Below are 24,669 nucleotides of genomic sequence, written 5' to 3'. Positions count from 1 at the left end.
TTGTATAGTGGTTACGTGAAAGAGGTGAAACTGAGCATGTCATGAAAAGGGATTAAATTGTTAAAATCTATTTTAATCGTAAATCGCAGTTTTGAATGGAAACTAATTAGCGTATTAACAAAGATAATTATACTAATGAAGTTATTATAAGATGTTAGATGAAGTTATTATATGAAGTTACGTAGTTTACTATTATTTTCTTTGGTATTAAGAAGAACATCAATTGGATCAGTAGGTATGTACGTAGTAATAATGTCATAGACGCATCGTTAAAAAAAAGTATTTTAAAATGTAATTAATCAATGATAAAGAATTGATAAAGAATAACCCATACTTATTCCAACATTTTCCTAATAACTATTTAAAAGAATGTCAACGCTGTTAAATTGAATGTTTGATTTTAATTGTGTATGTTTTACATTCCTGAGCATGATCTTATAGATATCGAAACGTCCATTAAAATATATTAATCGCTTGTATCAAATAGTTTTTTTTGACCTATATTCAACAAAAAAAAATAGCCAAGATTATAAGTTAGGTTAAAACTCACCTAATATTTAAAATTGATATAAACAATTTATTCTGATAGAAAATGTAAATATTTGTAATTTTTGTTAAACCTTGAGCCTGACTATTTACCGTTTTATTTCGGTACACAACAACAATAAGTAAACTTGTGCAATTTCTGTAATCATAAATGTAATTTTCTTTTGAATACTTCTCGTGCTTTATTTTGACATATAAACTCATTCCATATATGCTTTTTTTTTATAAGAAATTCTTCTTTATTTTTTTTACTTAATGGCTTTTATTTGAGATGTTAGACATTAGTGAAGCATTTTTAAAAACAATTTTAACGATATTTAAAATTATACACTTTATACACTATCGGACAAAAGTAGAGCAACACTTCCAGTAATATTTGCAAATACCGATTTTAAAATTATAAATGCATGATAATGTATACAAATCCACTAAGTTTTAAAATTACAAAATAGGCTATGATTACCAATGTTAACAAACATTTTCGCAATCAAAACAAATGATTTTATTTTGACGTTTAAGTTTAAATACTTCGTAGTAACGCGTCAAAAGTAAAGCAACATTCAAATAATTTGTTCAAAAGAAGGGTTTTAGCAAAAGTAAAGGGATAAAATAATTGTGTAAGGTGATTTTTATGTTTTTTTGAATATTTCTGTGTAAGATTAATCATACCGAGACAAATTCCAATTTCAAAAGACTTGAAGCAAAGAGTTGTGAATGGATTCATGGAAGGTAACAAACAAGCTGATATTTCAAGACAGTTTAAGTTACCCCGGTACACTGTGTCTAAAATAATATCATCGTATAATGAGAGGGAACATCTAGAGAAGTTGCCAAAATCGGGAAGGCCCAGGAAAACATCAGTAATGACAGACAAAAGGATTTCCCAAAATGATCCTTAGAAGTCCGCACCTCGAATTATTGCCGAAATTCCAGAAATTACGGTTGGTATACGAACAGTACAAAGAAGGTTAGTAGACGCAAAGTTATTTAGTAGACGTCCAGCTAAAAATCCGTTAGTGTCAATAATAGAGCAAAAATAAGTTGGCATTTGCACACCGGCATTTAACTGGACCGTTAATGACTGGAAAAAAGTTCTATTCAGTGATGAAACGCGCTACAAAATATTCAATTCTGATAGAATGAGGCGTGTGAGGCGACCAATCAATACAAGGTTTAATCCTAAATACGTAACACTTATAATTAAGCATGGTAAAGGTAGTGTATTTTTATGGGGTTCTTTTTTATGGAATGGGATAGGCCTTATGCACTTTATTAATGATACGATGGACCGATTTGCTTATAAGGATATCATGCAGAATGTTATGCTTTCTTATGCAAAATGGGAAATGCTATTGCGTTTTATTTTTCAACAGGACAACGATCCAAAATATTCTTCACAAGCTGTTCAACAGTGGTTTCGGGAAAATAATGTTCATGTTTTACAGTGGCCAGCACAATCCCCAGATCTTAACCCTATTGAGAATCTCTGGGAAGAAGTAGAACATCGTATTCGTACCCAAATATTTCCAAATAAACAATCTTTATTAAATAAAATTAGTGAAGTTTGGCCAATTTTTCCCGTAAATGTCATTCAGAAGTTGATTGCTTCAATGCCGCGCCGTGGTCAGCAAGTAATTAATAATAATGGATATTCTATCAATTACTAATGTATTACTTTCAATTGTTTTTGTTGGTAAATGTGTTAAATATTTTTTGTTGAACTAAAGTAAAATAAAATACTGTTAAATACAATTTGTTGCTCTACTTTTGTCGCCCCCATTCTTATCAATTTTTATAATCATTAATATTTACCGTTCTTAAAATGATTAAAAGTACACCAAAATGTACTGAAATATTACTTTCAATGTAAGGATAGTGTGACATTAAGCTTAGCCAAAAATCACAACCCAATAATTTTTTTTATTCAAACATGAATAAAATTGAACTTTGTTTGTTGCCGTTCTTCCCTTTTAAAATAAGTGTGATAATCAATAAATGGTTCTAATTATTTTCTAAGTCTAATATACCCTACTTTAACTGCACTTTAGCTGCTTTTCTTAACTTTATATGGACATTACAATATCATTCTCATGAAACCGCTAAAATCTAAGAGTAAGTATAAATAATTAAATACTGTAATATTTTATATAAAAATCTTTGTATTTTCGATAAAAAATAATCTAAGCATTTAAGACTAATTAAGTTCACATTCTAGGAACATTCACGAAAGATTTCTTATTTTAATAGAATTAAATGTATTTAATAATATATTTATGAGATACTTTAAATTCCTGGAATACTCCTATTCCTTTAATTTTGGAGTTATTAGGGTATGAGCTCAACTATAACATACGTTAAAATATTTGTAAATAATTTTTTTTTAAATATATAAGTTTTAAAGTAGCGACCAACTTTATATGTTCCTATCATGTGCATTTTTAATATCAAATTAAGAAATATTTATTAATGGTCTTATGAAAAGTTTTGATTAAAATTTAAACATTTTAAATACAATTAAAAGAGAATCTAAACAATAATTATATGTTTTTTCCCAAATCATGTAAAATCCTATAAAAAATTGCAACATTTTTGAAGAATTCATGGGCTATATTAAAAACTTTCTATACTACTAACACAAATTTCCATCTACCTACTACAAAATCGAAAGATAATAATTAATAGAGCTAATTTTTTACACATATTAAAAATTTATTGGTGCACCTGTTGCGTCTATCCTATAAAGGCATATCAGCCGGTAGACGTACATACTTAAATAATAGTTTTATTTATTGAACACTGCACTAAGTAAGAGATCTCATGCCTAGATAAAGCTCATTTGTGCCGCTCTACTACTTCTTGTCCACTAGGATGGAAAGTAATTTCAATAAGTTCGATCGTGTGCTTGTGACATGCAAAAATTTAAATGGACAAATTATAAGAAATGTCGACTGGTATTTAGATTAATGTAGTTTAATGCCTGATATGGATTACATGAAATTTATTATTTATTTTTTTCCTAAATAAGCGTTTTTTATCCTATTGCACTAATAGTTATTGTTTTTAAATAATAGCCATTCAGTTTTCACTTTAATGTTCGATCAACTTTTATTAAGTGATTTTCAGTAAAATTTAATAAAAAAAGTCACAAATATTACCGTCAAGACCCTCTGTCTTAAAGATACGTGATGATTTTACAAAAGAGGCCGTAAAGCAGCAAGGTAAATCTGAGTTAGACAGTTTACATTAATACTAAGGAGTGATGTCTTCACTTATTTTCCGATAACAACACACGCCGTATTGACGGCAGTAATAAAAAAGTGTAACGTGACGAAAATAAAAAGGAAAAACTGAACTGAGAAAATGTTAGTGTTTTCAAATCAATTTAGAGATTGCAAGTAATTTGTATTGTTGTAGCAAAAAGTGACCTACTTACCCATTTTCGAATAATATCACGTAACTTTGAAATGAGTTATTCTAAAAGCTTTAAGCCGCTAAGTCCCGCTCCTTTCCGTCGGATAATTTGAAAATAATCTCAACTTTCATAAAGTCCGAAGACTCAATTTGGTCTTTTTCTGGGTCGCCTAACTCCATAAGCCAGAAAATTGTTTTCGTCTAATTTTTCTGATAAAGTTTACGGAAATGGGGTAGTTTTGTGCAGTTTGTGCCGCTCGCTGCAGTTTTTAGTTTGGGGCGGTTTTAAATAGTCGAAACGTTTGTGCTTGACAGAAAATGCAAATGGTAATAATCATGTTACTTCTTTTTTTTTTTGGAAAAAACATGCGAAATTTTAGGATGAAACTTTTATTTAAAGTATAGTTAGTTTGTAGGTATATAAGAAAAAGAAAATCGTATAGGCATTTATACGATAATAAATTCATATTCATTTATTCATGTCAACTTGCAGGTGCCTAACACAATTCAAAAGCATATTAAAGAAAATAAAACAAATTATCGATTAAAATATTAATTTAAAGTAATACAAAGTATTACCCAATCAATACTTAAATATAAGTAAAATTAACAGACATATACTAATGCATTTAAACTGAAAAATCCTAAATCTATATTAAGTATGCCAAACTCACATGATAGATGCTCCTCATATGAACAGAATGTAAAGGCTAAAATCTGAAACATTTTATTGGGAGGTAAAAACTTTAAAAACTTTAAAAACTCTGGTACTTTCTTAAAAAACCTAATCCCCAATACTCGGGCGTACTTTGAGACCTCTTCAGTATATAATAGAATGGAACGAGATTGTGCTTGTTCTGGATGTTGTAATTATGTAGGTCTTCATGGATCCTAAAATGCCTCAGTCTACTTCTAACAAACATGAGGCATTCAATAATTCAATAATAAATAAGCATGGTACAGTCAAAACTCTTAAGGTAAAAAAAGCCTGTCTGCAGTCATCCTTGAATGATGAACCTACAAACACCCTAATTATCTTTCTCTAAAGCCCAAAGATCCTACATATATCAATAGAATGACTCCAAGCTAAAAATGCATAACTGATGTGAGTATGAGGGTTTTTAAGACTTTCAGACGCACATGTAGTCTTGAAATCTGCAATCGAATCATTGAGTGCATTAGCTGCAAAGGAAACAGGTTGTTATCAGCAAAGAGTGTATAGTTGCTTCAGTATTAGGTAGGTACAGCAAGATCATTAATATAGAGTAGAAAAAGAATGGTATCTACGACTGACCTTTGAGGAACCACTCTCACAGCCTGCCCTCAATCCTGCAGGTGTGACCTTATAAGCTTTAAAGTCTTAGGACAAAAATTATATTTTTAAAGTTTTCACAAGAGAATCCTATAATCCACACAGTCGAATGCCAAACTTAAGTCGCAAAACAATACTGTGTCATATTGAAAATCATGAAAAAATTATGTAAGATAAGATCAAGAATTTGAAGCACAATAGACCTATTTTTCCCAAAGCCAAACTGGGATTCAGTAAATAATTGTTTTTTTTTCAAGTAATTAAGTATTTATAATGCCATGGTTTTACGATCAAGTTTTAAAATCATGGGGAGTAGACATAAGAGACAGGTCTATAGTTTTCTCGCTTATAAATGTTTTCCTTTTTTAACTAGGTTTCATTACTGCTTTCTTAAGAACGGATAGAAATTTGTTTTCTTTAGAGTATACGTTAACCAATTTCGTCAGTGAACTTGTTATAAAATTTTAAACAATTTTTACTAAATCTGTATCTAATCCATAGATACTACCACTATTCTTATTCTTAAATTTATTTTAAAATAAAATAATAATAATAGTAATAAAAAAGTTTATTTTTCATCAATTTTAATAAAAACATCACAATTGTCAAAAATTAGTAATATAGTTAATATAGCACTGTCAATATAGTGAGTCTTTCAGTATGTGATATGCAAAATTCGGTAATTTCTTACTGTTGATTTTTGGGCTAATATAACTTTATCTACATTAGCTGAGTTGTACCAAAATATTAAACTGTACTGAATAAATAAAAGAGAACACAGATAAAAGAGAAGAAGGTTTGTAATTATTGCAGTTCCCTTTATTTCCTTTGTTTTTATAGATCGTGATAACTGTAGTTTTTTTAGCCTATTAGGCAACACTGATTGATCGAAACATGCATGTAGCTAATGGATAACATATTATGTCTATAAACTATCCCTAATGTGGTTGCTGGTATATCATCAATGTCCATTAAATATTTAGGTGGAAAACGTATTGGAATACCTTAAACGTCTTCCGGTGTACAAGGATTTAGATGCTTTTATTTAATTTCATGGAGAAAGCATCAGAGAAAACATTGGGTTTGATGATCTATAACTTGGCTCGAGACTTTGGTGGTATTGATTGACTTGCCTAAAGTTATTCCCAAATATTTCAGCCATGAAGAAGTTCTTTACATAAGCTTCTTTACTTAAGTTCTTAAGCTCTTTATAATATTTATTTGAAAATTGCTCATATTCTTTTTTTCCCATTATGTCTATCCAAATTCACTTAAAAAATGAACTTCTATTTCCAAATATAATTTTTAAATCAATATATATTTCAATACTCTGCTACATAAAACCATGTTTTGTAAATACTACATTTTTGCGCTTTTATTTACTTTTACCTGAAAATCTGAATAATTAGCTATACTTACATAGGAAGACTTGCAATGGTAAAATACATAAATGAAATATGAATCTTTAAGGATATCTTATTCATCTCAGTATAATATTTGTTATGAAAACCATAATTTAAGTATTAAATTCAAGCATATTTACTAACATTAAATGCCTTTCAATAATTCATTCAGGCAAATAAAATTAATTTTAGATACTTTTACGCTTAATTAAATTAAAAAAAAGGATGAGAAGAAAAAATACGAGAGTTCGCATGCATGAAAAAGACAAAAATTTAATATATCAGCTGCATGGAAGAAAATGTAAAAATTACTCTAAATACTATCAAGAATTTAGAGTATTTAGAGTAATTTTTACTCTACACTATTTTATACTACTCTATAAGAATTCCTCAGGTATTTGAAAAAAGTAAGTAAAGGTATTTTGAAATTTCTTTCATGTAACAGGAACATTTACTTAAAGGCTCTTTTTCATCTCTTTGAATAGATAAAGTCAATTTTGCTTACAAACATGTTTAAACGAACCTAAAGGAGTATAAAATATCCTTTTATTACTTCTTCTTCTTCGAGTGCTATGCAAATTCTTACCTTAGGCATTCATTATATGCTTCTATTCATTGCAGCATTTCAGAGTTCTTGAAAATTACTTTTTATCTATGATATTTCCAGCATTGTTTTCAGACACCAAATCTCAAATGCTTTTAATTAATTTATGGAACTTGCTTTTAATGTCCAGGTCTCTACATTGTACACAAGAACTGACGAGACTCGACATTTTAGTGTTCTGTGTCTTGGTTTAAAGTTTAGTTAGATTTAGGTTTAAAGTATTTTTATTTGTGAGCAATTTTTTGAGTTTAAGGAAAGTTGTTCTTGATTGTTTTATTCTACATCTCACCTCTTATTCTGGGACACTTGCTCAATATTTTTTACATTTTTCTAAATTATGCTTGATGGCTTGTAAGTCTTACTCACTACTTAAAACGTCGCTTTTCTTATATTAATTTTCAGGCCTAACACCTGCATATCTGATATTGTTGATATATCCCGTTTATTTTAATACCTATATAATAGTGTTATTTAAAACCGACTCAAAAAACACTTTTTCCGAATAAAGATTAAACAACATGGGTGATAAAACAGTGTTGTCTTACACCCTTTTTGTGTCTAACTGCTTAGTTGTTGACCAGTTGCTTATTTGAATATCTGCTTTCTAGTTCCAGTCAGGATTGCTAATTAATCGAATGTCTGCACCATCAGGACCAGACCTAGATCCTGAAGATATGCTGTTAGAAGGTCACGTTTATTTACTAAAAGAAATATAAAAATTTACTTAAAATTTAGCTGTCTAAAAAAAGTCAAAGTTAAATAGGAAAATTTGAACAAATTTCCTTAATCATCTGGAATAATTTTTTTTTCTTTTCAAGAAAGAGAGTTTGAAGTAAATATTATTTTTACTCTAAAAAGGGTGATAGAAATTGACTTGGCTTACATAAGAATAATAAAAATTAGTATAAGTGTCCAAAAAAAGAAAACAGGAAAACGTATTTTTTTACATCGAATTGGAAAGCGGAACTGTTAATAATATTTTTCAAATAAATGAGAAATTGTTTAAAATTTTTTAAATTTATTTTTAATTTCTTATTTGTCGACAATACAAGTTCTATAAAATTGTGTCCTTACAAAAACAATTAAATATGGATATTCTAATTAAGTATGTACAACTCAAAAGGTATAAACCTGCATAACTTATGTTATATTAAATGAAAGGCGAAATTAAAATTTTAGTTTTGAGAATTGCGTAATAGTTTTAAATTATATGTTTTTTTCCACCTTCGGATACTGAAGCATAATGTACAATTCAGTTAAACAGTTATAAAATAAAAATTAAAAAATTTAAAAAATAAAAATTAAATAATTAAAGTTTATGATCTATCACCTACTAAGTTTAAAAACACTATAAATATTTCTAAACAAATTAAACTATGACGCTAACCTAATTAACTTACTTAACCTTAATTATTCCTTTAATTAATAAAATCAAACTAGCTGATTTAGAGAAACAGAATTATTGTCCCGACATTAAAAAATACAGTAAATTAATTTATAGACTAGTTATTAATTGTTATTTAAATTAAAAAAAATAAAAATACCTCACACCACAAATTTCCTTGAAAACTAAAAACGATTTAGATTTAATTTTTATTATTACCAAGAATATAATTAATACAGTATCCTAGAGTGGTAATAACATACTACAATGTGATTCTTGTGACCCTTAAAAACCTTTATATAAGAATACTTTAACCTCTAAAGACCTTTAAAAACACTAAACTCTTAAAACTTAAGTAAACCCTTCTTTGCATTTGATAAATGCGTCACGATGATAGTAACCATATATTTATTCCAAAGTCTAATTTTAAAATTTTCTAACATGTTACTTCTAAGAATTAAAAAGAGAAATTATAGCTGACTGGATTTTGAGAATAAGCTTAACAATAATCCCTCTTATTTAAATAAAGCTAAAAAGACCTTACGTTTTGTTACATGGGAGACTGCACAATTATTAATTTTATAATCTTTTTTGATTGATGTTAATTTAAGTTTGCCTTTACACCATTAAATCAATTATAACGATTTTCAGGTTCTTTACCTGGACACACAATCACTGTTGACGTCTAGTTTGTTCCACCACTTTGTTTTAAGATGCACCTTCTGTAATAATTTTGAAGTCAATGTTTTTTGACCTGTCTGTCTGATTCTACGTAAAGTCACGTTGACAGTAGGATAATTCTAACCCTATTCTAATTTTCTTTTACAATAATTGGTGTGTTACTTGTAGTCTTCTGAATGTTCTTGCACTATGTGGTACTCCTGTGTATAACTAACAACTGAGTACATTTTATCTATTTATTTTTAATTTTAAAATAAGAACCACATTCGACTGAGTTTTAGTTAGCACGAATGGCTCATGCGCCGAAAGTGTTCTGCTAAGATGATAATAAACATTTTGCTCCGAATATATGTGGTTTAATTATTTCGTATTATCCTCCGAGAAACACAGCCACTTTCCTCTTTTAATGTAAAATTGAGTGTATTTTCTCATTCATGATCTTTATTTTTTATTTTCTAGTTGACTTGCCATGAAGAAGCCATTAAACAGATACATGTGTTAGCAAGTACTACTTTTTCTGTTTCTCTACTTAAGCAATATTTTATAAGAACCTATCCTTTTACCATTAAACTATTTGTGCGAACGCTAGCTTTTTAGTAATATAATATATAAATCATGGATTAACCAATTTCCATTTTTAAATTCTAAGAAGACACTTATATTACCGAATAATAAACTATGTCATTATTACCTAAAAAAAACTACGTATTTGAATTCAAATCAGCATTTGACGACTGTTTTCGTTTCTTTTTCGTAAATGAACTACGTGCCGAGCTTTCTAAACGCCCAACGAAGGTGCAATCCCGCATTTGTATTTCTTTTAAAATTTTCGCCTTAAAATTGTATGTGAACCGAAACCCAATTATACGTGTTACATATAATATTATAAACCGTAAAACAATTACTTGTGTTGTGTAAAAATTACACTTGCAAATGCCTTATTATTAATTATCAGGTAGCTTTCGTTTTTATTTTCTCAGATAATTGGGTTTAGTGATTTAGTATTCCTTATGCTATAATTGTTACGTAAACTCCGCGTAACATGGAATGTTATGAGCTTAAATGAGTTCTTTATTTGAGAGCGTAATTGTTGTAATAAGTGACCTAATGGTTTTATCTAATTTGTTTATCGAGCAATTCTATTTGTTTAGTACTTCCGTTTACAATGGATGGGGAGACGTTGCAAAATTGCTTGTTAATGTTAGGCATCTTTGTTATGTATGAAGATTAGCAGATATGTGTGAGTGATTTATTATTTCAAGCAAACATAAAAGTTATTTCACGCATTAGGTCAACAGTAAACAATCTACTTTTTACTATTTTTTATTGCCTCAATAATACCTTTATTGCCAGTGTACTATAAAACGGCAGTTGGAATAATAGCTCCCCGATGTGCAGTAAAGTCAGTTTGTAGTAAAACACGCAATTGCCACACTGATATTTTAAACCTTCCGAACGATGGTTAAATGTCTAAATTTTAAAGTATTACGGTATTTGTTGTGGGGCTAAAGATTAACTTTATAATGCTTTGGGTTCTACTTTTTTGTTTATTTTTAAAATTAATATTTTTCTTAGATTTTATCATGGATTTAATGAGTTTTATAGAAAATTTTAACAAATAGTGCAATACTCCTAATGCATTATGGTCCTGATAAAAAAAATACAAAAAATATGCATTTCTTATCCTGAGTTTTAAAAATTAAAAAGCAAAATTGACTAATCATATTTATAGTAGAGAAGTTTAACTTTTCAAGACCTAAACTTAATAACATTTCAGAAATTACAAGGCAATGAGATTTTCTTGATAAATATCTAAGGAAGATAAACAGTTATTTTTTACGTATATTTAGAAAAATGAAATTCATGGTTATTTAATTAATATGTCACGACACATGTCTAAAATTTAATAAAATTAAACCTATTAACAAGATCTAGTGTGTCTGCTATAGCTATAAACTATAATTAAATAAAATGAGATTTAAGGAATGCTCAATCTTAAATTATTCTAGGATCGCCTCTCGAAATTCCAAATTATGTAGGTAATTATTAAATTTTATTAAATTAGGTTTTATTTATGTTAACACAAAGTCTATCAAAAATTGACTATAAAAAATGCCAAATTCGAAAAGGGAATATAAGTAAACCTAAGCAAAGTCAATCACAGGTAACTCCATAGTTACTTGTGCTAGGCTTTCAGGTAAATCTGGAATTATCCAGGGTAAAGTTGTAGAGAATTTAATTTTAACCGTTTTTAAATATAAGCTGTAAAATCGATCTATGCATAAAAGATATGTACGGATTTAATGAATTTATTTTATATGTTACGATTAAAGGCTAAAATCGAAATAAATTAAATTTAAGAAAACTTAATATCGAGTTACTATATTTTTCTACAATATCCAATTAAAGGTTTTTTTGTTAATTTCAAAAATCTACTACATTGTGCCTAACTGTATTTAACGATTAACGTTTATTCAGTGTAACCAATATTTCATGTATTTTTTCAAAGTTTAAAAAATAACTATTAAATGTATATATAACGGTTAAATTTTAAAAATTAAATAAATTACACTTTTAAGTAATTTTAAAATGGAAGAAAATCGCTCAGAGGAATTTGAAACTGGGGTTTTCTGTAATTATATAGCATTAAAGTTCCATTCGGTATATCTTTAACTCTTTTTGGAATTAACATCTATGTAGTAAGATCTACTATAAAATTTATTTATATTCATAAAGTTTATTATAGAAAATCTTTTATATAGGTTAGGGCTAAGGATAAATTTAAGAAAAAGAGATTAAGAACTCCAATCTCAGTCACTTTTTAATATCTAAATCAAGTTTTTAGCTAATCTTAGAATTAACAGTGATTAGTAAATTTAGCTGGAAAATGGATATGTAGCGAGAGAACGAAGGTATAATTAATATATTATTAATATATATGTGAAAGTTTAAAATTAGGTAAAATGTAACTCAACACAGAAGCGTAATTGGGTTGAAAAAAAGTCTGAAACCTAATTAAGATTATTTTTGGTTCAATCTATTTCTTAGAAATATATTAATTATACATATTTATTGTACATGTTAGGTTAAATAACTAATTACCATTAAAAATTGTATTCTAGCCAAATTGAGTTTATGGTAATTCGTAAAGTACCTAGGTGGAGTTATATTACTTTTTCTCTTTCTCTTATATATCCTTTACTGTGTACATATTCAAGACTTACAAATTTATAGTTATATATCGTGTAGCGCGTTTACTTAAAGTTTATGCACTAAGTTAATATAGGACTGTGTTAATATCAGTACTAGGGTTAATTTGTAAAATTATTTTTTTTGTAATATAATAATGCTAATTTAGTCTAAGATTCTACCACTAAAATCGTAATACTCATAATATAAATAAGTTATATAATACCAAATTTAATTTCCTGATCTATTATTGGGATAAGTTAAATTTTTTCCATCCACTATATCCGAAAAGTTGCAACGTGGATATCTTAATCTTAAATTATATGTATTAAATTTTAATAATATTATGAAAATCATTCTAATAATCGGCCTTGTGTAATACGTCGGTTTCGATAATTTAATTATAATTTATCAAGGGAGAAAATCTTAAATTGTTGCATGCACTCGAGCAATAGCTAAATTTTAATAAACTAAATTAAAAAAGAAAGTGTAAAATATTGCAACACGAAATGCCCAATTGCGATAATTTTTTTTCATTAAAAGAAAAATAGCTGTCCATGTGCATACTGAAAAAATACAAAGCTCAGATTTAACACAGAATGTAGCTCAAAAATGTTATATTAAATATTCGAGTTTCAAGCTGAATAAAACCGCCCTCATTTTTGTATTCAAGATTACACCGTATTGAGCTCTATCCGGGCGTTATCTTTTAAAAGTGCGATAAGCAGGATTCCGACGAATTTGAATTTAAATTTTGTATTTAAATACAAAATATGGCACGGGATTCTATCCACATTTTGATCGAATGCTAAATGCAAACGAGGCTGAATCGTTTTATTTTTACGAAAACGTGAGATCGTTATAGCTCATTTTACGACTGCTCTGCGTACACTTAGTGGAAAAGTATATTTTTGTAGTTTATTTTATGAAAACATTTTGCTTGGGAAAGTAGGAAACGCCTTTATCAACTACCAAATATGGTGCATTCTGGATATATATTTGCGAAAAAAGTAGATTTTTGGAAACTTTTTAAAAGTATAATAATCTTGACAAATTCGCTCTTCCTGTATATGACCTTTTAAAAATTTAGAATTGATATTGCTAGCTACGGTTTTAATCTAAATATTTTTTTTTCACTTCCATAATAATTTCTTATTAGCAATTTTCAGTAGATCATATAATGGGAATCTAAAAAGTCTTATGGTAAATAAATATGAGATCATTTTGAATTGTGCATTTTAAATACAAGCGTATAAAATTCAGGCTACAAAGTAAACTTAAAATTACATTAAATACTTTTTATTATCCAATTAACTCATTTATTTTAATAAAATATTTTCTGTTTGTATTTACCTAATTATGTTCAATGTCACTGCAATATAAAAAATTTTAGGTTGCATTAATAATTCATATATTTTAATTATGTGATTTCAATAATCATTAAACTTGGCTCTAAAATTTAAATTTATGATGATTTGTACTTTAAAATATTTTATTAAATTAATAAATAAACAAGTTTCAGATACGTTTAGTATATGCTATCAAATAATAAAACCATAGATCTTTTGAAATTTAAAATAATTTGCACATAATTTTTCATATTACAATTTCGTATCGTATGTTACTAAGTTCGATAATTGATAAAATAAAATAGAGTTCCAAATTTATTTTATATAATATCTTTCCAATAAATTTTATTAGCTATATCTGATAGCACATAATAAAACATTATTTATTAACATCTGCCATAATGGGCCCTATTATTTATAAATAAATTATTATTTAATAACAAAGACCGCTCTCGTTTTAGAACTATGCATTTTGTGATTTATGTCGGTATTAATAAATTTCAATAGTAACTCGTATAACATAACATGCTGGTTTTGACATGTCCATATTTAAAAATAGATGGCCATAGCATAGGGGAACATGTTATGAACGAAACGTCAATAAATATTACTATCAATAATTTTGGGTCACAATACGTTCGTTTAATGGGAAACTTTATATACATATTTTTATCAATATTTAGTAAGTATGTAATAGTTTTATTACGTGCATGATATAATTTCCTAATTAAATTTTCACTTAAGTAATTAACCCACATTCAAATGACAAAGGTGTCACCAGAATTGAAATTCGTGCAATAATGTCCTAACGCTATCCTGTACTAATTTGAGATGTTTTTCGTGTAGAAAATTAATTTGACCATTTGTCATTTTGTTACAAGACAGGTGAGATACGCGTCCGTATAACGAGGATTTAGTTGCTAAAACCAAGTGGTGTGACTTGTGTGTGCGAAATAAATGAAAAAAGTGGGACAACATAGCACAGTTATTTGACAAAAATGTAAAACCAAGAAAATATTCGATTAAAAAAAAATTAAGAGAAATTCCTTGATACTTTTTTGTATTATGATAACTTATTAAGTGAATAAGTACCATAGCTTTAATAAAGGGATACTCAAAGAGTCAATTAAGAAGCTAAAAGGCTCCTAAATTATGTTCTTGATAGGCATAACACTTACTAAAATAACCTACTTTAGCTAAAATCAAAAAGAAATAAATAAGAATCTTAATTGTTCATATGAGTTATCGCTTAAATCCATAACTTAAATGGGTATAGTTTAATTTTTTTAATGTTATAATAATTAGAAAAATTAAGAAATTTTTGTGTTTATATTGCCATTTCAGAGACGTGTAGTTTTAACTACACTGACATTTATTTGTAATTATTATTGATTTTATTAAAACAACAAGTAAAAATGTATAAGTTATAAGTTATATTCTGTAATCGTTTAAAATTTAACAAAAATATATTTAATTAGCCAGTAATTAATTTATTTAATCCAAAGTTATTATATATTTGCACCTAAAAGTGAATATAGCGTCACATAATTATAAATTTAATATACTATGTTTACCATTATTCAATTTTATTTATATTTTTTATTGATAATTTTATTTAAAAGCTTCTGTTACATAGCTAAAAGATAATAATTATAATAATTACTCAGTTTTAGTTTTTTGTTTTAACATTTTCAATTATTGTAATAAATATATAATTAAATGAGTATCAGACTCATTTAAGTTGTTAAAAATTCCATTTATGTATATATTGCGTTAACTATAGCAATGATGTAATTTTGATGGAAGTAAATTAATATCCAGATTTTAAGCTATACAAATATAATTTTTTCTAATAAGCTTTTTAAGTTTAAGATTTTGAATAAATTTTAAAATATAAACATAAAGGATATCTTACTTTGTTAAAGTAAAAACTAAGTTAGTAAAATTCATTTATATGTTATTAACTAAAAATCAGTAAAAAAAAATGAAGATAATAATTAGTAATGATAAGTTTCATATACATATAAAGGAGACTAATGTTTATCTAAATTATGATACATAACTAAAAATAAAAAAAATACAGTTTATCAGTTGTTCCATATATTATTCAATGTGTATTTAAGTTAGGCATAGTGAAATTTTTATTTAATTTTTTGATTAAATATATTAATATCAGGTTTTAATTAAATTTTTGAAATACATTTTATGTTTAAAGTTAATATTTATACTGATTATGCAAACAGTAAAAAATCAGAATTTATAGGTTGAATTTGTAGCTCAGGCCTATGTTTAAAGATACAACATTGCCTATTTGAACTCATAAATATATTTTTATTTTCCCTAAATTCTTTTAAATCTAAAAGTAATATATCTTATAATCATGTTGAAATACACGTTTACTTTAATAAAAAGTTAAACTTCTTTATATTTCCAATGAAAACAAAGAAAAGTTAGTAATTAGCTAAACAACCGTCTACGTAGCACCTTGTTTATAAAATTTAAATTTGGGAAAAACGTTTAGTATTGTTTAAAAAAAGAAAAAAAATGTTTATAAACCTGCTATAAATGCAAGAAAATATGACCTATAAACCTTCAAAAGTTAACTTCCTTCCGTACATAAAAACAGCATTATATATCACACGTTTACGAGTTCCACCTTCTTTAACATCATGCTCAGCCTTATACTTTTGTATCACAGCCGGTTTAAAATTGGCAAACTTAAATTCTGCCGTCGTCCCTTTATTCTCCAACAAGTGCCATATATACCAAGTGCAATAAGTATCTGTCCGCAACACAACTGTGCTTTTTGTCACTTTTCTTAATATTAAGTCCCGTATAACGCCATGAAAATTACGAGCCTCGTACAGTAAAGTAATACGGCCTTTAAGTGACGGCAGCGAGTTTTCTTGCTCCGGATAGAGTTTCTTACTTCGTATATGAGAAGTTCGCAGTTGTTTGTTTTTAATACGTACAGTGCACTAATGAAGCAATTTTATGGTTCGCTTGTATAGTATTAAATTACAGTTTTGTAAGCCAAACTGATAATATATTAAATCATATTTAGCTGAAGTCTTATAAAATTTTTGAATAATAATATTATTAGAACTATAGAATTACATAAGTTTAAAACATTATTCACTTTAATAATAAAAAAATATATAATTCATTGGTTTTTAAGTATTTACCTTTAAGCATTATAGTTAATCATATAGCTAAATACTAATATATAGTTAAATAACAATAATAAAATAAAAAATGCACAACCTTAATAGAAAATAAATAAAGGATATATTTTTTTTAATACCAATAAGTGCATATATATAGGTGTAAATTATAAGCATTTAAATTATACATTTAAATCTTATATTATTTAAAGGAATTTAAATTAAATAATTTATTATCAAAGGTCCCACTTATCAAACCTTAAAATTAAACACATTGTTTATTAATTGCCTACCATTTTAAAATTTGCCATATATGCACCTCAGATAATTTTCGCTCTTAAGCTGAAGCATGAAACTCACTTCAACATTTTAATCGAATCTGCTATCGAATCGCAAGGGGGTAATTTCAGTTTAAGGGAATTTCCCATCAGTTTTATTTTACAGTCCCGAAGCGGGTTCGCCCGAAAACGGAAATAGTAGTTTTTAAAAGGTATATACGGGTCAACAGCCCGTTGACGACCAGAGGGAAAACATTTGAAAAATTTTAAGGAAACTACCTTAAAGTGCATTTATCAAAAAATATTTTGCTGCTCTAAAACTATATTTTTATTTCGTTTTTCGCTCTTTTAAGTCAGTGACGTCAAAATAACTTTAGCTTACGGACATATTTTTAGTTTATTAAGGCAAAACTTTACCAAACATTTTATAAATATTCACTTAAGATTAAAAACTTTTAAGAGTTGATAGAACTTGTGTGTTATATTCCTTAACCAATAATCAGGTTATTTTAAAATAGTCAACTTTAAAATTTAACAATTTTTTCTTTTTCAAAATTTGGATACTGATTTCTATACACTCATAATTACTAACCTGGTAAGTCATTATTAATAATAATAATTTGATGTCTAGATACATTGATTCAAATAAATTGCAAATAATGTTAACAGTCTTCCTAAATGTGATTTTTTTAAAAAGAAACGCTTTTTAAGGAGCCTAACTTCAATATTTTATTATACACTACACATATTTACAAACGTGTATTGTATGGAAGTCTCTTTTTCATTATTGCATAAATTTTCAAAGGGAAAATCTCATCGCTAATCTTTATAATAATGGTTTCAATCAGATGCTTTACATTAATAGGTCTACAGAAGAAGACTACAAAGACTTTAAAATTAAATTTATATGAAGCGTATGGACTTTGGAATTTGTAAATAAGTCGCAACTAAGTACGCAATTTAAGTGTCATCTGCATACTTTTGTATTTTGCAGTGTTTCTAAAATTTGACACTACATAGGATAAAAATAATTGGTCTGAAACTTGACGATTAAGGGACACGTAAATTATCCCCAAGATAGCATGATTTATTTCCATTTAAACTTACCCTTTGCTGTTGATTCATAAGGTAATTTTGAACTAATCTTATTGAATTCAGATTAAAACCAAAATATTGCAAGACTAGTAATAATACATCATGGTCTATGGTATCAATAGCATTGGAATAATCGAGTAGAACCAGAACAGTACAAGCTGCCAGTTTGCATCTAGATGAAAATACAAAATTTCCTATACTAATATTTATTAGATAACAAATATATTTTAAAATAAAGAGAGATCAAAATTTAAAAAAATGTTTTTCATTAGAACCAACAACCAACTCTTGTTTAATTGGGATTAAATATTTAGAAGCATTAGTTTCTAAATCAATGACAAGCTTAAACTTTAACTAGTTTATTGTAGTATTTCTAAATTTCTGCAAAAATATGCGTATTCTTCAAGTTACGCCTCCTCATCCGAGGTTGGATCTCATCAGAGCAATTCTTATTTTTTGAGAGCTGCTCTAAATAGTTTGTCTGATATTAGTCTTCTCTGGCTTCTTTTTTCTTTAATTTTTCCCTGCATTATGTTATGAATTAATGCATATTTACGTCTCCGTATAACATTTCCTAAGTACTCAAGTTCTTCTTTTTAGCGTATTAACTACTTCCTCCTCCTTTTAAATTCTTAGACGCAGTGCCAAGTTTGTGACTTTATCTTTTTTCATAAGCATCAAATTTATCCATTTTGATCTTTTTAAGACCTCAAGCCTTAGCTCCATAGAGCAGAATAGAAATTACGTAGTAATTAAGCAGTTAAATTGATATTCTTGCTACATAGACATTTATGTTATTTCGACGAATGATAATCTTGCTATCTCTATTCAGAATCTTATTTCAATTAACTGATTTAACGTGTCCGTTATCCAGCAACCCAGATATTTATATTTCCTTACTCTCTCTAGAGGTATATGGTCGATGATAAGGTTACGTTGGATATTCTTTCGTTTGGTTATAACCATAAACTTAGTTTTTCTTTAATTCATTTTTAGACCGTAGAAGTCTAAGTCTAGCGTAGCTGGTCGTAAGATGCTTATATCCTCTATAAAAATAATATGACCAATTAGTTTTGACGGAAGTTTGAGTAAATATTGTCAGTTCAACTTGTTTCATATAGAGTACATAAAAATCAAGATTTATTAAACTATTAATTAAAGGCAGATTTTTAAAATCCTAATTTTGAACATAAGTCATTAAAAATATATTAATTAAGTCGAATTCAATATATTTGATATTCAGTAGCTTAAAAATTTTTTTTTTATTTTTCGTTTATTTAAAATATACTAAAGGACTGAAAGCAATAAATCAAATAATAGGTGATCCCATACACAAATCTAATAAACAATTATACTGAATTAATCACGTAATATATCACATATCTTACCATTAACTTACTCCAAAGGTGTTGCCCTTGCCATCACGTGTTTCCAACTCCAGTAGGGGAGACTTGTTAGGCAGTAATTTATACATTACGGTTCAATTTTGCTAATTAGATCATTAATAATGATTAGTTTAGTAATTAATGTGCCCGGGTCGCCTCGACCGCAAACTTTTGAAATATTGGCTAGAGGTAGCATATTTTACACCTGATGCGTTGTTTCCGCTAGTTGTGGGTCATTTTCATTCGTAAATAATTTGGCAACCAACTATGTAGGCACCTTGGTGCCGAACGGTTGGTTAAGTCGGTTTTGATTAATCTTCAATCACGATTTTGTCGAGTTTACGTAATAAGCGCAGATTATATTTTTGCTTAAAATAAGCATGAAGCAGTTTAGTTACTCGCTTATTTATATTTATTAAATCTACTTAAAAAAACGGCAATTTTGTTAGTAATTTTTAAACAATTAAATTTTGTTTGAAATGCATAACTTAAATGGATATGAATAATAACGTTAAATCTTAGAGAAATGTGATACTTTGCCTATCTTTCAAAACAGTAATATAAAATATCATTGTGTAGATCAAATTTCAATAATTTTAATAGGCATTACGTAAGTAATGTGCATGCAAACTCACTAAAAATTATGCATTAAGGATTTATTTTTGATCCTAAAAGAGTTAGGTAACAGCGTTATTTTAAAAGTTTCTGTTCGATATTAAGGTTAGTGAAGTTTAACATATTTTGTATTTTGTATAAAATTACTTTTCTAATCTTGTATTTTACAAGTTCTGCTATTGCAAGACTAAGTAAAACTGAGAATCCAACAGTAATAGTGAAAAACCAGGAGTAATTTTAATACAAATATTCGTCTGCTCCACAAATCGACTATTACTGGTTTTCACAGTTTTTGTGACAAAAATTACTTAGTAGTTAGTTTAATTTAATAGTTTTGACTAACATACTTCAACTAAAAATAAAAAATAGTACCATTTTAAGGTCAGTCTTGTTCCCAATATGTTTTTTTTTGTACATCATTAGTTGCATAAACCTCACAAACACGCTACCAAGCGGTAATTAATATTATTTGCACATGTTACCACTTTCTTGACTCAATTCTTTCACCTATATTATATTTAAAATCGCAAAATATAGCAAATAAATTTAAGTTGTAGCATACCATGCCTTATAAGCATCTCCCTTTGAACTAGACTAGAGTTCCGGCTTCAACAAAATTTTCTGACTTGCGACGCAATTCGCGTTCTATTAAGCTCGACCAAATGCCTATAGCTGTAAGGGTAATGTAATGTAAGGTTCAAGTTTAAAAGGGTAAAGCATTAAACTTTGCCATATTTACAAATGGTTATTATTACGATAATAAATTCAGTTTCACTTTACTTAAGAATGATCATGCAACACGAAAGTCTGATTTCTACCACCTTTACTATTTGCGTTTGCAGTATAGTCTACCAGGAACTATTTTTTTTTAAATAATGTTTCTATATCAACTCTCTAAAAAATATATTAAAAAACAGTCATAAAATGAGAAGATACAGTAGGGATAATATTTTTTAATCAAGGAATTTCTAGAGGATTTACATTTCTCTGACCGCTGACTGCCGTGTTCTTATAGTTTCATAATAAATTAAATTTCCTAGTATGCAAAGAAATGAATTAAATATATATTCTAATGTTCTCATTTTGGAAAAAAGATAACGCATTATTTATTCATTTGTAGCTCCTAAAGAAATAAAAACATTTGGATGGAATTTGAGAAAGTGGAAGTGTTAGACAAAAACAATTAGACATACTTAACAGTAATCACCGTAAGTGAAATTCAAACAAAAAAACATCCTTTTAAATTACTTTGTACATTTACTGCAACGGTACTACAATAAGACTGTTGATTCAGATTTTTTTTTGGATGATTTCACCCAATATCTTTTGTATTGTTCAAACTTTTTATTACAACCTTATTTCATGCAGTTAAGTAAGACTCATTTAGTTTGTTTTAGTAAAACCTTTTAATGTTTTTTGTTTTTAATAATTAAACCGTTAAAAAAATTGAAATGTAATACATATGCCAGCAAATACTTTTTATTTTTCACGATCCCAATAAAAAAAATGACAACGAATTCCTTAAACTAACTGCACCCAAGATTTCAAAAATAATCAATAATGACGGTACAATTTTCCTTATACAGATTGCATCTTGTAAAAAGTAGGGCAATAATTTTTAATGTGCCATTTAATCTTGTCTTGGGTAACTAAAAAATGCACAAGAATTAATACGCCTACCCACAAAGGATAACTGGCATAATACAAATTACAATTACAAATAAGCACGATAGGCTCGATCTAATATTAATTCTAATGTACACAAGGAGAAGTGAAGAATAGTACTGTGAAATTATGGGTACTGCTTAATGTAGAGCAGACACTCCTATCTGCCTGACCTAGAACTAATTATTGCACCAAAAACACATACGTTAGTATAATAGTAACTAGAGCAGAATGTTTTAAAGATATCATCGATCGAGTTACGCTTCATTGTTTATTTTTCTTTAAATTTATAGTGTTATTTACACCTACATATAAAACAGTAGTAAACATTTCACTAGAAGTTAAAATCAATTAGTGCTAAACTACCTTGTGATTAATTAACTGTGAAATGCATTGCCTTTCTTGCAAACCAAGTTATATGATTTGTTAAGTTTGGTGTTTATGTATGGCATTTAATTATAATTTTAAATATAATCGATTAAAGCCAATGAAAAGGCTTATTATTTGGTTATGCTTCAATGGGCATATTTGTAGATTGTTTTCATTAATTTAAATATTTTATATTAGTTTGGAGAATTTAGGTCTCAGCAATATAGATCTAAATTGTTGTTTTTTATTCCTTTTTATTTTCAACAAGAAGCACAATTTTAGAAAAAAAAATTAACATTTTATATTAAATGTATTTAACGCATTTCATGCATCTGTTATTTATTAAAATAAATATTGCTTTTGCACAGAACTTTTTGGCTTAATCAAGCTGACTACTTACAAACCGGAATTAATATTCTGCGGCATTATAAATGCATAAGCAAGTTTATTGGCTTTGATGAAACTGATTAAAGTTTGGATCATGTAGGGTAAATCATTGTAGAGTAATTTCCACTGGAAATATCGAATTCTTGCTATTGCTTTAAAGACGTAAATTTTAAAATATTCATGTAAATTAAAAATAAATTAAAATAATAAAATATCTTAATTATCTCTTAATTAAAATACCCACTAAAATACTAACTTAAATCTCTTAAAGTCTTTTCAATTATTTTGCAAGTAAAGGAAAAGCCCTATCCTCTTCTTCTCCATACTATATTAACAAAACTAACATTTCGTACATTTCTGTATTTTCTGGATACAGTCATTATTGCATCAAATTATTTAAAAAAAGTGACAAAATATCATCAGCATTAAGAATGATATATCATTTGCAAAATATTTAAATATTATATATATTATTTTATATTCTTTCTGTCGGGATCAGGAAACATTTAGAAATAGTTATTTTCTAGCCTCTATTTAAACCTATTTTTTATACGTTTCTAAAAATCTTTTTTGTTACGTTAAGGTCTAATTATTTAGTTTTTAAATAAAGTAGCTTTTTTATTTTAATTAAATATAAAATATTTCTTTGCAAAAATGTTATGTCCTCAGCAAATTGAAAAATCTTAGAATATTATTATTGTTAACATAACCTATGAAGATTAAATTTATATAATTAATATATATAATAACAATATAACAATTAGTTTACTTATTTTTGATATTACAACAAGAACTTCCATCCTTTTCTATTTCCCTTCTTTTTTCCTAATGCCGTCATCTCCCTTTTTGCAATTGGCAATCATTCTGGCTATCTATATTTTGGATAATGCTGCTTAAAATCAGGATCTAGTACTTTTAATGCTACTCTCATAAGTTCCTAAGCCACAAAATCCATTTTCGTCCCATTGCTCTTCGTCCTTTCAATTTTTCCCTGTACTGCTAGTTAAAGCGGTATTTCTTGCCTCTCCAGTTTTGAAGGATAAATTATTCCAGTTTTCATGTCATTGTGTTTAGGACCTTAGTCGTTGTATAATAAGCCGAAATTTAAAGGCAAGCTTCTTGTAATGCCGACCAAAAAGTGTACATAAAGCAAGATGCAAAATATGTAGCATTTGGCTAGGCATAGTCTTAAACTTAGATTCAATTATCTACACATAAGAAGCTTTTATTTTGATAAATAAACTTCAAGCTTTTTCAATTTATGTCCAATGTCCTATTCAGTGCTAAAGCAACATCCGAGGTATACATAGTGATCAATTATTTCTATTATTTTTTGCCCAACAAATGTCAGTTTCAGTTACAACATACGTTTACAAAAAACATATATTTCAAACTTAATACATACATTTTCAACTTAATACATATATTTCCAATATTTTACTTGCTAAGTAATATAAATTTGGCCTTTTCTAAATATTATCAAATGTATGGTTTTTTACTTAAACAGAATAAACTTGTTTTTTTTCTGTATAAACTGACAATAATTTTTAGGGTGATCCAGATCAATGCTTCGAAGATTTTGTATCATTTTATAGCACTGTATTCTTTTAAAAGCCCTTTAAAAATCTATAAGACACATGTATACTGATCTAAGCATCTCTGATCTACTTGTATGCTAAAAATAGCATCTCTGGTTCCAAGACTATTTCTGAAACAAAATCCTAGTGTCGGACAGTTTTTTTAAACTTTATAGTAGATTTTGAACTTTCAGGAAAAATTTTAGTATATAATTCATGTTTATTATCATTCAAGTTTATAGTATGGTACTCTAA

At 27.4% G+C, this 24,669-nt stretch overlaps 1 protein-coding gene across 5 annotated transcripts in view; it reads left to right on the top strand.

Annotated features, from left to right (window-relative positions):
- The window catches only part of LOC126737935 (uncharacterized), a 220,242-nt gene that overhangs the window by 24,295 nt on the left and 171,278 nt on the right, over positions 1 to 24,669 (top strand). The window contains exon 2 of one of the 5 annotated variants that reach the window (XM_050443041.1): positions 17,875 to 17,916. The exons of the other annotated variants lie outside the window; for them this stretch is intronic. The gene's annotated coding sequence lies outside the window, so the exon portion shown is untranslated. The remainder of the gene's footprint in view (positions 1 to 17,874; positions 17,917 to 24,669) is intronic. 5 annotated transcript variants of the gene reach the window in all.

The sequence above is a fragment of the Anthonomus grandis genome, chromosome 6 (genome assembly GCF_022605725.1).
Source record: "Anthonomus grandis grandis chromosome 6, icAntGran1.3, whole genome shotgun sequence".
NCBI lineage: Eukaryota > Metazoa > Arthropoda > Insecta > Coleoptera > Curculionidae > Anthonomus > Anthonomus grandis.
Note: the sequence above shows the minus strand (reverse complement) of the source record. Positions and strands in the feature narration are given on the sequence as shown.